This window comes from Hyaena hyaena, unplaced genomic scaffold, assembly GCF_003009895.1.
Source record: "Hyaena hyaena isolate Hyena2069 unplaced genomic scaffold, ASM300989v1 scaffold_1330, whole genome shotgun sequence".
In the NCBI taxonomy this organism is placed as follows: domain Eukaryota; kingdom Metazoa; phylum Chordata; class Mammalia; order Carnivora; family Hyaenidae; genus Hyaena; species Hyaena hyaena.
The window spans coordinates 109,401-124,192 of record NW_024081959.1 but is presented as its reverse complement, the minus strand read 5'-3'; the positions used below and the strand labels follow the sequence as shown (position 1 = coordinate 124,192).

Here is a 14,792-nt window from a genome sequence, read left to right as displayed (position 1 = left end):
CCTATTAAAGGTTTGTCATACTCAAATGCACATTAAACTTTATCTGAATCAAAGATACAAAAACAAGATAATTATTTTGAATGTGTTAACTAAATGGAAACATATCTAATAGTCTGAGCCAATTGATATTTCCTGGAGAATTAGCCAATAAAGTCATGGTAACATCCAGACATAGAAAAAAATAAAAAATTGTTTTACAATGCAGTGCTGTTTTTTCCCCTCATATTGGAAAACAAGGAATATGGACATGCTCAATAAACAGAGTTCTCACAAATGCAGGACTCTTTCATTTTTGTAAGCTGTCATCAGTGCTTTTTTGATTTCACTTGTACTTGGAGAACTGATGTGGTAAATACTTTTTAAAAAGAGGAACTTAGCTATTTCTGCTTCAGGTTTTAAGGAAACCAAACACGCTGTTCCATATATTTGGAAATGGTTGTTGTGGTGACACAACACCAGCAAAACTGATGCTAATAGTAAAATGAAGAAAAAAATGAATTGTTCATAGAATTGGTTTTTGATTCCCCAGCTACAGCTGAGTTGACTGATGCTAGCCTTCAAAAAACATTCACAGGAGGAAACACTTACTGTTCAGAACAGGGAACCATCCATTTTTATACCTACATTGAATCCCCAAAAAGAACTGTATTATATCTGCAATGTATTTTCAAGAGCTCCATTGTAGATATTGTTTCCATTAAAAGTATCAAATTTGGATCATAATAAAGGGCTAGCAACAATTAAACCTTTAAGAGGGCAACTCATGGGAACTTATCATCAAAGGAAATGCTTCTTTAGAACACCCACACACTAGTAAAATGAATAGTCTTTTTTAAAATAAAGTTAAAACTAATTTCCAAAACTAGAAGAGCTTTTCAGTCAATTCATAGAGATTATGAAATTCTTAGATGATTTAAATTAATTCATGCCTTTAGGTTACAACTTTATATATCACTATCACTGCTTAACCACTACTGAGTTTTCTCCAATATCTAAGAAGTGAAGAGTTTCATATGGCTCTGAATTACTGTTTTTAGAATTAAAAGACTCTTGTGGCACATACTGAACTTGCAGCTCTGCCTTCTGATCTCTGGAGCTTTAAATAATTTTACAATAAAAATCCCATATAGATAGATGTATTTTCTTTAGGTGTTAGGAAGACAGTATTAATTTCTGCTTGTCTATCTGAAAGGAATCATTAAGTAGCTTTTCTAAATCATCAGATTCCCCTCCAAAAGCACATCCTCGGCAACCAAGAAAAGACTCACGGAGCTCACCTAGAAGCCTGGTGAGTTCCCATGCCTACCTGTGTTTTCTATCAGTTGCTACATCTCTTAACTTTATTATATAGACTTATGTGGATATACACCATGGAGACCAGGAAGTCTTTTCAAATATCTAACCCACTATAATCAATGCAATTCTGATTTCTTTTTTAAATGTTTATTTATCCACTTAAAAATTTAAAAAATGTCTATTCATTTTTGAGAGAGAGAGAGAGAGACAGAATGTGAGCAGGGGACGGGTAGGCAGAGGAGACACAGAATGGGAAGTAGACTCTAGGTTCTGAGCTGTCAGCACAGAGCCTGACATAGGTCTTGAACTCAGGAACCCAAAATCATGACCTGAGTCAAAGTCAGAGTCTTAAGCAACAGAGCCACTCTTAAAGTTTATTTCTTTTTGAGAGAGTGCAAGTGGGGGAGGAGCAGAGAGAGAGGGGGACAGAGAATCCCAAGAAGGCTCTGTGCTGACAACACTGAGCCCAATGTGGGGCTTGAATTCAGGAACCAGAGATCATGACCTAAGCCCAAGTTGGACACTCAGCCGACTGAGCCACCCATGTGCCCCTCAATTCAACACCGATTTCTAATTCAATGCTATTTAAACATAAATACAAAAATAGTTGCATTTTCTTCATATGGAAAATCTCTGATAAATGCATGTTTTTCTAAATCTATATTTGGTTCTCATTTTATTATATTATTGTATTGATTAAGTTATTATAATTCTGTATATAAACTTTCTCTGAAGAGACAATACTAAATATGTTCAAGTCCATATAGTCTATAACAACAAAGAGTAACTCCTTAACTCTGCTGATAATAGTGAAAAGAGCCATAGATAATATGTAAATATATGAGCTGTCTTCCAATAAATCTTTATCTACAAAAACAGGCTGATTGGCTCCATGTGCAGTACTGTGCCCACACCTGCCATAGAGTCGAACATTATGCAAAAGTAAAATTTTCATCATTGGCTTCATATTCACTCACATATGTATCCATCTTCATATATTAAGAAAGGTAAATTCTATTTTTTTCAGGTATATTATGTGAAATTTTAGTGCTGGCAGAATTTCCTAGAGTTCAATGTTTACTTGTGGGACAAAAAAATAATGGTTCTAGAAGTTACAAGTTTCGACTTGAACTTTAAATTTGAATGTATTTTTGAAATATGTGTCCATCTTCTGTACTTTAAATCTGTAATCATATTAATGTCATTTTTCTCACGTTCTTTCTTAAAACTTGTGAAGTTAATGTAATTTGTATACTAACATAAAGTACATATATACATTTCCTCTAAATTTCTGATAGCCGCCAAAAGGAAAATGTCATAATGATGTAGAAACTGACTTCTATCATGTAAGATAAATCATAATATTTCCAACAATTATCCTAACAATAGTTATGGTAGTCTTGTGAAAAATGACACTGATTTGATTCTTTTGATCTAGATTTGCATGTGCTGTCTTTATGTAATCAAGTAATATTCTAGTCTTTTTTTTTTTGAGCCAGCAATGAAGGCAAGAAATTTAAAGGAATACATATATGAAATGTTAAAAATTATTATCTTTATGACTCAGTTGGTGAAACAAAAATTTAAAAAATATGTCTGCTTATGTTTCTTACTCCTCTCATTTCCGTATTTGGGATATATTTGTAGAGAAATGTTTTAATTCTGAAGGTTCCTAAAAATCGTGAATCTATAGAGTCAATACATTAAAAATTACTTGAAGTCCTGGTGAATTGAAAGGAAGAATTGAAAGGAAGAATAACAGATGTGAGTTATAGGTATTTAAAATAAAGATTCAACTTTAATTAACACTAAAGGTGCATTGTGCTAAATCAACTTAACCAAATTCTTATGTACCAAGAAGTTTGTTAGCCAATATCCATTGTATAATTTATATTAATCCATTATCCTTTTATGTTTCATAATAATGTAGTTTACATGTCAGTGTGATGACCTAAATATTAAAAATATGGAAATAAAACAAAATGGCTTTTAAAATACAACCCAAAATAAACTTACTATAAAATGACAGTAAAATCTGCCATTCTACAAATTTTGTCTCTAACTCTTTGTATTTAATAAACATTTCACATAAAGGACTATTTCCTCAATCTTTAGATTTAGTTCTTCTTTTGAAGTAATTTTTTTTTGCTTCCATATGAGATGATCTCATTTTCTTTGTGTCTGCCTTTTATATTTGAGGAAAATTAATTTCTCCTTTCTTCCCTAGAGAATCATTCTCTTCACCCCACATTACACCTAACTCACTCTTCCTTTTAACTGGTGAACTCAATTTATGTACATGGATTCAATGGAGTTGAATGACTGACTGCCTAGGTTGAATACATGTTTTACCCTGTTCCCTGGGGTGTTATTAAGCACCAAGCACTTTTTTTGTTTGTTTTATGAATGAAAAATGGAAATATCACTGCAGCAATTCACTGCAAACAATACTGCAGTAAAACTGCTCTCTGTTCTTTTGTCTTTCTTTCGACATCGCTTTAATTGCAGGAAGAAACTTGTTAAGAATAAACTAGTGTAGGGGTGCCTGGGTGGCTTAGTTGGTTAAGAGTCCATCTTGAACTCAGGTCATGATCTCTTGGTTCATCAGTTTGAGCCCCATGTGTGGCTCTGTGCTGACAGCTCAGAGCCTGGAGCCTGCTTCAGATTCTGTATCTCCCTCTCTTTCTGCCCCTTCCCAGCTTATGCATCATCTCTTTAAAAAAAAAAAATAAACATTTTTAAAAATTAAAAAAAGAAGAATAAACTAGGGCAAAGCCTCAGTCCACTGAGATACCATCAGCTTGTTTTATAAATGTTTTTTTTTTGTTGTTTGAAAATCATGTCCGGAAAAATAAAGTATGAAAATATGTAATACCAGTGTAGATATCAAGATAATGTCAAACCATGCCCCAAACTTACTCTACCCACATTTACAATTAGAGACTGAAAGTTTCTTAAAAACTATTAAAACTTTCTACAAATATGCAATGAGTTATGATTTATTATTGTTACTATTATTTTTAATTATTATTTATTGTAATACTTTAAGCTCTGCTGAATGTGGGTTTTTCATTCAAAAGAAAACTTATATATGCACCTTTTTGAATCAAGAGACAAAGAATCTAGTGTCTAGAATATACTCAAAACCATGTTTGTGGACTTGTTATCTCTTGTCACAGTCTGACATTTCTGCACAAATATTTTCAGTCATCTGTATTGCACTATGATTTCTAAAGAAAGCAATAGAACTTCAGCTAAAAAATGATGGCATTTTTGCCACACAGTGGCCATGCTAGTAGGAGAATACCTCCTATGTGACTCACATCTCTATGTGTGGAAATAGGAAAAGATTCTAGTAAAGACCTTTGTTGTGTAAACTTCTGAAGTACTCCACACTTTGAGAAGAATTTTTTTTTATTGAAAGAAGAAATACAAACAACATGTGGGTCACTTAGGTAAGGGGAAGAGGTTTTAAATATCAAATAAAAATAAAAATAAATTTAGGATGCCATTGTCATTCCTTCAGAAAAATATTTTTCCACTCTTTGTACTAAATACATTTCCAATAGTTTGCGCGAAACATATTTGGAGTTGTGATGGTGTGATGTTCTGTGGATTTAAAAAAGACAAAAGATAATTTATTAAATCACCAATTTAAGCATTGAAAAATGTCATTATGCCTAGGGAGGTATACTTAGGCACTTAGCCTTCATGGGCTAAGGTAAATTGAGAACAGAGAATCTTTCAGTAACTTTTCTTTTCTTTCTTTCTTTCTTTTTTTTATTCTTGAGAGAGGGAGAGGGAGAGGCAGAGAGAGAGGGAGACTGAAAATCCCAAGCACGCTCCTCACAATACAAAGCATACTAAGCAGAGTTAACTAGGTAGGATATCTTCTGTTAGCTCATTACCAGAAAAGCCATAAAATGATTCAAAGGATCTCTATGTTTAATTCAGGCACAAAATATGGACTTTCAAAAGACTGATGGGTTTGATAAAGAATTAGTTCAGTGACTGGCTAGAGCTTAACTATTTTCAGAGCACTTTGGTCTAATGAAATTTAAACAGAACTTATAAAATTCCCCACACACACAAAATCAAGCAACACATAGTTGGTATCAGTTATTCTGACCAAAACCAATAAGATTTGTTATTGGCTTCTCTATCTTAAAATAATCAAAATTATCCCAATGGAATACAAGCAGTTTAATTCACAACCTGTTTGGCTTAATACTATACTGCTGAATATAAATCAACCCAGATTAGATACCTACTTCTAACAATAGTATATTTTTAATTATCTATCATTTTAAAAGTTAACTATAATGCATATACAAATACTATCATTTAGGAAGGAGGCTGAAGGCTTATTTCTTTAAAATCTTCCCTGCAACAGGATATAAATAAACATGTAAAAAAATAAAAGCACACAGTTCATTTCTTTCATTTCTCTTACATTTTAAGTCTTCTGGCAGAAAAGAAAGTATATAAATCTAGGAAGGGAATGAATATTTATTATGCACCTATATATTATTTGTGATATTTCTCCTTTAATTTTAACATGAAATAAGTTCACTTGTCTCTGACTCTTGATAAAAAAAAATAAATTCAGAGATAAAATTTATAAGTTAGTAGTTAACAAGTAGTTAACTTAGTAGTTAACAAGTAGCTAGCCAAGTTTTGAAACCTAACTTAAAAAGCCTCTCTTAAAACAAAAAAATCTTAAAAAATCTTCTTCAAATGTTTTTATGATTCACAGCCTTCACAGATTGATCATCTATGTGGTAAAGACCTGGTCATCAGTGAGTGCTCTATTTCATTTGATTATATGGGCCCAAGTAATGGCAACCTGTTAAAAGATAGCTTAAAGATAGAGATTATTACTTTGATTTTTATTCCACTCTACAAGCTTATTGAGAGACCTTCAGCAACTCTTTTAAACATAGTAAAGATACTATGAACTCTAGAGTAGCCAAAAGTATTTACTGAAAATAGTTACTAAGTTAATGGGAGAGTTACAGTGAAATATTAAAACATAATCAATTGATTTAAATTAAAATAGAAAGGAGAGGGGAAAGAACAGAGTAGATAAATAATAAAACAAATATAATGGTAAAATTAACTATATCTACATAAGTAAAACTATGTAAAATGGAATAAATACTCTTTTTAAAAGTAGTAATTATTATACTGGATTAAAAAGCAAGACCCAACTAGATGATATTTACAAAAAATGCACATAAAATATAGAGTGGCAGACTTAAAAAAGAAAAAAAAAAAACCTAAGAAGTTATACTATGTAAACACTAATCATGAGAAAGCAAAATGGATAAATTACGTTAGACAAAGCTGACCTGACAGAAAAGAATAGAAACAGAGATAATTTTATGATATTGAAGATTAACATCAAGAACAAAGTATACTTCTCTTTAAGTTTATGTATTTATTCTGAAAGAGAGAGAGAGAGAAAGAGAGAGAGTAAGGGAGGGACAGAGAGAGAGGGAGAGAGAGAATCCCAAGCAGACTCTGTGCTGTCAGCACAGAGCCTGATGTGGGGCTCAAAGTCACGAACCATGGGATCATGACCTGAGCTGAAACAAAGAGTTGGACACTTAACCAACTGAGCCACCCTGGTACCCCAGTATTTTACTTTTCCATAAAATGTTTCAATGATTAGAAATTAGCACAATTGTTCCTTTAAGAAAAGTAGTCAATAAACTAAGGAAAGAAGGGATTGCCTTCTTGTAATATGAAAAATAATGATTGGTATAGAATATAAATAGGTTGAGATTTATGAAAACATAAATTTGAAAGAGCTAGAATGAGGTTCAGGGAGGAGACACAATTGTAACTCTAAAGAACTAGAGAGATTTAAGAATTAAAAAGAAATGGATGGTTAATGTATTTATGCAATGTTAAGTGAAGTTTATATAAATTTAGAGTAAAATAAGATTATAATAGAGGCCTGAAATTTCAAATGTGACCCCAAAGGTATAAGCCTTGAAGTATAACTTTATATAATAAATAGCTCATCAAAGTAAAGCATAAATAAAATAGAAGGTAATGGACAATTTGGAAAATACTCACTTACAAGGTAAATGTCAACATTTTATTAAATAAAACTTACTGCAAGTCAGTAAGATTAGTTCCCTGACAGAAAATTGAGTAAAGAGCAGCATAAACTCAGAAAAAAAGATATATATAAAACTATGGAAAACTCCTCAATATCTATGGAATCAAACCAATGCATTTTAAATAGCAATGAGGACTTTTGATTATTCAGACTGACAAAAATTAAAATGATTAAAAAATTTACATTCTGTTGAAGATGTACACTCTGGATGTCATTCTGTTGGAGTTACTATAACAAAAAATACCGTAAAATGAGTAGCTTATAAACAACAAACATTTTTTCTAACAGTTGAGGCATCTGGGAAGTTCAAGATCATGGCTGTAGCAGAGTAGGTGTTTGGTGACATCCTCCTTCTTCGTTGATGGCCAAAACTCATTGTGACCTCCCACAGCAGAAAAAGAGCTCCGTGGGACCTCTTTTATAAGAGCACTAATCTCATTCCAGAGAGCTTCACCAGCATGAGCTAGCGTCTCCAGCAGGTCCAGCCCCTTAATACAACCACACCGGGTCTTAGATTTCAACATATGAATTTTGGGGTGGAGGGACACAAACATTCAGTCCATAGCAGTGGAAATTGAAATTTACTAGTCTTATGAATATTAGGAATACAAGTATGGAAATTCACGTTATTATTTATCTCTTTCCCAAAGGAAAAAGAGGCAAGGCGTGGGGAAAATAATATGATTACTTCACAAAATTTACATAAATTTTGGTCCAGCAGTTTATCTTAAGGAAATTATCTGACAAGTATGCAAAGATTCATTTTTTTTAAATGAATTCATTAATCACAAGCACCATATTCGCTTCAATTTGTGAAACTCTATCTGCCAGGCAGTGTTCTTGGTGCTGGTGTGAACTTGATAACGATATATGTAAAGTAATCTCTATTGCTACATTATTTATAATATTGAAACAATGGAAGCAATCTAAATACTAACACAGATACACTTATTATAATACATACTATTATATACAAATAGGAATGTTATCTAACCACTAAATAAGATATATGCATATACTTAAAAGATTAGAAAATTGTTTTTTTAAAAAATATGTTTGAATATAAATGATGTAAATAATGAGATCTCTTATTTTTTTAAAAATATGCATTGTGGTGTATGTACTAAAGTTACTTTCTACATTTTTTCCCATCAGTCATTTTATTTATGAAGTAATGACCAATATTTATTTACATAATTAAGAGAAAACCTTCAAATAATGTAAAATACAATTCTTGACTCATAGTATACTTGAATTTCTTATTTCAGAACTCATAATATTAGAATGACTTTCAAATAACTCAAACTTGTTTTTAATTAAGGTCTTGGGTTCAGTCTCAAACTGAATTATAACTTTAGCCTGAGGACATTACATATATATTTTTGAAAATCTATGCCTGCGATTCTAATATGCACCTCCAAATAAGGAACACTTAGTAATGAATGTAGGCAAAAACACTGCCCATATACTATTACTATTATTTATTGTTGGGCATTTGGGGAATAAACACGAAGGTTTCATGTGGCTCCTGTTCTCAGGGAGTTTACTTCCTAATGGAAGAATGGAGCGAGAGGGTGGATAAATTTGCAAAAATCAGGCAGACACAACACGAGACACAATTAAATTTGTAAGTAATGGCTTCCAAGTGGAAGTTGTAGAAGGCCTCGTGGAAATCATGTGGTGGACACAATATAATGTTTTAATTAAAGGGGCTGCTGATGTGTGAAAAGCCTGTATGAGAAAATGGGGGAAATAGTGGGACTAAGCAGTTCAGTTTTTTTAAAGTTTATTTGTTTATTTTGAGAGAGAGAGCAAGGGCACATACAGTGTGGGAGAGGCAGAGAGAGAAAGAGAGAAGGAATCCCAAGTAGGCTCCGCAATGTAAGCGCAGAGCCTGAGGTGGGGATTGAACTCACAAACAATGAGATCATGACCTGAGCCAAATCAGCTGCTTAACCAATTGAGCCACCCATGGTCCCCAAAAGTTCAGTTTACACAAAGCAAGGGACTCATGAATGTGAAAGCTGAGACCAAAGCTTAGAAAAACAGACTAGGATAGAACATGGAAGTCTGGAATATCCAGCTGATTAATTCTAATTTCAGACTATAGACAGTGAGGATTTTATTGACAATTTGGAATGGAAAATTGACATGAAGTGAGACTGATATTTTTTAATTATGAAAAGAGAATATTAAATAATTAAAGTAGAAAGAATTGAAGATAGACAAAACACTGCTGATTTTAGTCAGACTTTCAATATGCAATTCAAGAAGCATTTTGCCTTTACCAGATCAGCCTATCAACATTTAATTCTCCAGAGCAGCCCACAGAAGACATCCAAAAATATAATCAGTCCATATGATCTTTATGATAATGATAAATGATAATGATAAAAAGTATTCAGATATCTGAGCTAACTCTATGGGACTTGAATATTTATATTCACAAGGTTTTCAAAAATTTCCTGTGTGTGACAGAAGAGAATGACAAGAGAATAGGGTCACGTGATCAGTCTAGTACCAGTATTAGGAGAGAGAACGCCAGCTCTGATGACTCGGGGAAGAGAAGCAAGTTTACATTTCAGCATTTCAAATGATTTGGGGGGGGGGGTGCACCTGGGTGGCTCAGTCGGTTAAGCGGCTGACTTCTGCTCAGATCATGATCTCACAGTTCATGGGTTCGAGCCCCGCACTGGGCTCTGTGCCTACAGCTCAGAGCCTGGAGCCTGTTTCGGATTCTGTGTCTCCCTCTCTCTCTCACCCTCCCCTGCTCACACTGTCTCTCTCTCTCTCAGAAATAAACTTAAAACATTTTTAAAAATTAAAAAAAAATGATTTAAGGGGCTCTGGGTGGTTAAGTGTCCAACTCGACTTTGGCTCAAGTCATGATCTAACAGGAAGTTCGAGCCTCCCATCAGGCTCTGCACTGACAGCATGGAACCTACTTGGGATTTTGTCTCCCTCTCTCTCTGCCCCAACCCCACTTGCTCTCTGTCTCTCTCAAATTTAAAAAAATGATTTGAAATAACATGTTAATTAATGGCACAAATACAGAGAAAATAATAGTTTAAAATAAAAGTATGTGTATGTATTTTTGTATATTCTGAGAATCATTCTAAATAGAGACAATGAAATATATCATAGTGTTTAAGCCATATTTGGTTTAAAAACTGTCTTGTTTTAGTATCAATAACATAAGAAATAAATGAGTTACTGCAAGTAAGATACTTTTGAACAATGCTCAGATTATGGTAATATTCAGTAAGGGTTAATTGTGTATCATTTTATAGTAGGTTTCACAAAAGCCACATTTGTTTCCATAATGTTACCTGTCTATATTTTACATGTGCAATATAAAGTGGATAAGAAAATGACAAACACCACAATCTAATCTGAGACACTACACACACTCACACACACACACACACACACACACACAGTCTTCATCTCAATTTCTACCTCCCTTATCCCAGGTAGAGACAATAATCTATAACAAGTGCAAAAAGGAAATCATACTCTTTTTCTATACTTTACCACTTTTCTTTTTCCTTTGAGATATAAGTAAGTATTCCTTTGTTTAATCAGAAATACACACACACACACACACACACACACATATTCTATGTATCGTCTCTCTATCTATAGATGAATCAAATATATCTCCATAGATATCTATCTCTCAATGGATAGACAGAGAGAAAATACTCCAGGCTTTTTTAGTATACCTGAAAAAGTGTTGATCATAAAAATTATATTAATGAATTAAATGCTTTATTTGGAGAAAAACTATTCCAAATAGATTTAAATTAATTTCTTTCATTTCATAAGTATGTGCAATCACAATCTCTGAGTACTGAGTGCTTTCTCTTGTTAGTGAGCAAGAGACACAGAAACTGATTCTTCTCCTAGTGGCTAAAAATAGCATCTCTTGACGCCCCAAGAGATACACATGTTTAAATACAAATAACCACAGAGATCAGTAATGCAACAAATGGCCTAAGACAGCATTGGCAATAGAATAAGCGGTAAAAACTGTAAACAAAATAATACATACTCTGAGTTGAATGAGGGAAAAATCAGTTGTCCTGAAGCAGTGCAAAAATGAGCCATGAAAAAGTTGAACTGTATTCATACATGTTTGAAGATGGATCTAGTAAAACACCAGCCTCTGGATTTTCTGACCTGAGCAACCACAGGAGATGCTGTGTAAAATTACAATAATTTCCAAACCAACATTTAAAAAAGTACTTGGAGACCTATGGAAGCTGATGAACCATATCTTAAGGTAAGTAATTATTTTACCAAACCAGGTGGAAAATGCTGAATTAAACAAAGGTACCACAGGGGTTTTACTTTCCATGGAGCCAGAGCTATATTTTTCCTAAAGTTGAAAGTCACACTGAGTTGTATTCAAAGTTTCTACACAAGCAAGAAACTATTTTTTTAATCAATCCCTTAGAGCAAATAAGAATTCCTTCAACAGAGCATAAACTGGATTATAAAATAAAATTTATATGTTTTATTTATAAAATTTATAAATAATTAAATAAATAATTATTAAACTATAATCTAGATACCTGAAATTGATGAGATCTCTACCCTCCTCTCCTGTTTCCTACTTCCATTTAAAGAGTTGAAATATTTGGTTGCATTATGTTTGGAATCAGGAATCAGGCACATCTTTTGCTTTTCCTTTTCATTTAAATCACTTGGGAATAATCAAATTTAAGTAGCCACACATGAGATGATTTCTTTTGCAGTCAAATCTCTTGCTGCACTGATAGATGATGACTTTATAACATTAGAAATATCTAATAATCCAAAGAAAGGAAGGTTTTACAATACCATTCTAACGGTCTAGTTCCTGTATCCCATGTGTGTGTGGAATGGGCCGGGGGTGGACTACTGGGGTTCGTTTTTAACAGCCCCAAAACTGAATATCTTTAATTCTTCATACAGTCGAACAAAACAGTAACAAAGGAAAAAATAAAATGAGAGAATAGTTGAGTTCATGAAGTATGATACATCCCGTAACTCCAAATCTTCGGGAAAATTTAAGTTCACAAAATGTTTACAGAGATACTATATCTGAACTAAGGACTGGAATGTACCAAAAAGAAAGTCCCAACTGCAAACTGTATTAGGTAAAACTTTTAATGCTGTGATACACACAAAGCATGAATGCCTGAGTAACTGGAAAACTTTCTCACTTTAGGTAAAAAGTTGTATTCTCCGAGCTCCAACTTGAGCCTTTACAACTCTAATATCTTTCCATTCCCACTAAGAAAAGAAAACAAACAAACAAAAAACATCTTTGGTTCTGTCCCAACTGTTTTTAAGGCTCTGAGGAGAGTCAGTGATAAATAAAAATGTTTACTTTTAAAGTAAGAAAATCTGTCCTGGAGTCAGTGGAACATACTGACAGAAGATGACTAATCCATATGTCAGTTGTAGTTTCTCACTTGAATGAGTCCTCATTGACAAATTGCGCAAGGGGAAAAGAGAATGATTTAGACATTAAGAAAGAAGAAATAAAATGCACGTGTAGCCAAAAGTATATATTTTTGTGGTGCAGGGTTAAGAAAGACAAAAAGGAGACATTTGGTCATTACTGGTCATTAGACTTTTTTTCTTAAAAAATAGGGAACATGAGATAAATGTGGAGGGGGGAGGGGATTAGGTTGGAGAAGAGGCCTTATGCTGAGAGAGTTTCCTTACAGTGTTTTGTTAAGCTCTGTTATTAACTGAATGTCTGTTTCTCCATAAAATGTGTAAGTTAAAACTCTACTCTTCTATGTGATGGTATTAGGAGGTAATTGGCAAGTAATTGGAATTAGATTACATCACGAGGGTGGAGGCCTAATGAGTGGCATTAATCCCTTTAAAAGAGGGACCTGGGGTTTTGCTTCCTGTCTCTTTCACTTGGTGAGGATACTAGAAGTAGGCTGTCTAAAGACCTGAAGCATGGAAAACGGCTCTCACCATCACTCTCTGGTGCTGGCACCTGAAATCTGGACTTCCCATCCTCCAAAACTGTGAGAAATGTTTCTATTGTTTGTAAAGTACAGTCTATAGTATTTTTATTATAGAAGACAAGGGCCTAAGCTCTGTTGTGCTATTGAGGAATAGAGGTGAAAACTGTATTGCCCGGTGTTTTAGTGGAAGCTTTCTAGAGGGTCTGCCTTAGCAAGGCTAAATTCAGAAGGCAGAGAAAAATTAGCAAACTCATTTCCTCTTATTAATATCAGAGTTGTGGGAATCGCTCTTGATTTAGGCTTATTCCAGGAATTTGAAGGTGGTATCCGTATATACCAGTGCCAGGAGCTCAGCTGAGTGGGGAGAGCGAGCTGAGGGGCCAGGTGTGGGAGTAGGCAATCAAAGCAACAAACCAAAAATGCGAGGTCTCTAATTACTTACTGAAATGATACAAGCAAGAGTCCAAACCTGGAGGAATGAGGAACGGGCAGCTTTTCAGTTTCATCTTCTTCCAAGAAAGGATATACCAGTGGAGGGTCCAGTGGATCACCACCTAGGTGGGGACGCTTCATGGTTTAGGATGCCCAGGATAAAAGGCTCTGGGGGGTTTATGGACTCTGGAGTACTAATCTCTGAGTGGGGGTTGGGGGAAAGTGAAAGAGTAAGGCTAGGAGAGGAAAGCACTGGTACTGAGTCTGAGCAAGGGGAAGTATCTTCAAAGTGATCCTCCTCACCGCCCAAATAGTGAGTCTCAGCAGAGGCAGCTGAAGGGTCCCTTGGCCAAACCCCTTAGCTAAAGAGACTTTGGAATGAAAGGACATGCACAAAGAATGTACACATGGAAGGATCAGGACAAGCCAGAGGGGCCTGAGACCCTGGCTGCCTCTGCTCTCCCAGACTGCAGTGTGTGGGCTATGCAGCAGTTTAGTGTGGGGAGCGCAGCTTTCTGCCACAGGCCTTCAGATAAAGGCTTTATAATTGCCTAGCATAGGAGGTCTGAAAAACAATGCGTAGGTTTTTTGAACCAAGTCTGAAAAATAAGGCATAGGTTTTTTTGTTTTTTAACTGAACTCCTCAACCAATTTTTCCATTTGAAAAGTAAGAGTAATTGCAATTGTTTTCACCTATTTCACAAGAGTATTGAAAGATTGCTGCGAAATACTGGCATATTCAATTGAAAGATCAAATAATGATGAGCAAATATTACTGTTTTTTTTAATATTTTCATTATTATTTATTTCTAGGAGAGAAAGAGAGAGAGAGAGACAAGGTGGGCAGGGGAGGGTTAGAGAGAGAGGGAGACACAGAATCCGAAATAGGCTCCAGGCTCTGAGCTAGCTGTCAGCACAGAGCCCGACGCAGGGCTCGAACCCACCAACCGAGAGATCAT

General features: G+C 34.4%; 1 long non-coding RNA gene across 2 annotated transcripts in view; it reads left to right on the top strand.

Moving 5' to 3' along the window:
- Positions 1–3,034, top strand: part of LOC120225120 — a 116,044-nt gene extending 113,010 nt beyond the window's left edge. For both annotated transcript variants that reach the window (XR_005526739.1, XR_005526738.1), the window contains 2 exons: positions 1,224–1,288; positions 2,324–3,034. This is a non-coding gene — a long non-coding RNA (uncharacterized LOC120225120). The remainder of the gene's footprint in view (positions 1–1,223; positions 1,289–2,323) is intronic.
- Positions 3,035–14,792: the final 11,758 nt, after the last annotated feature.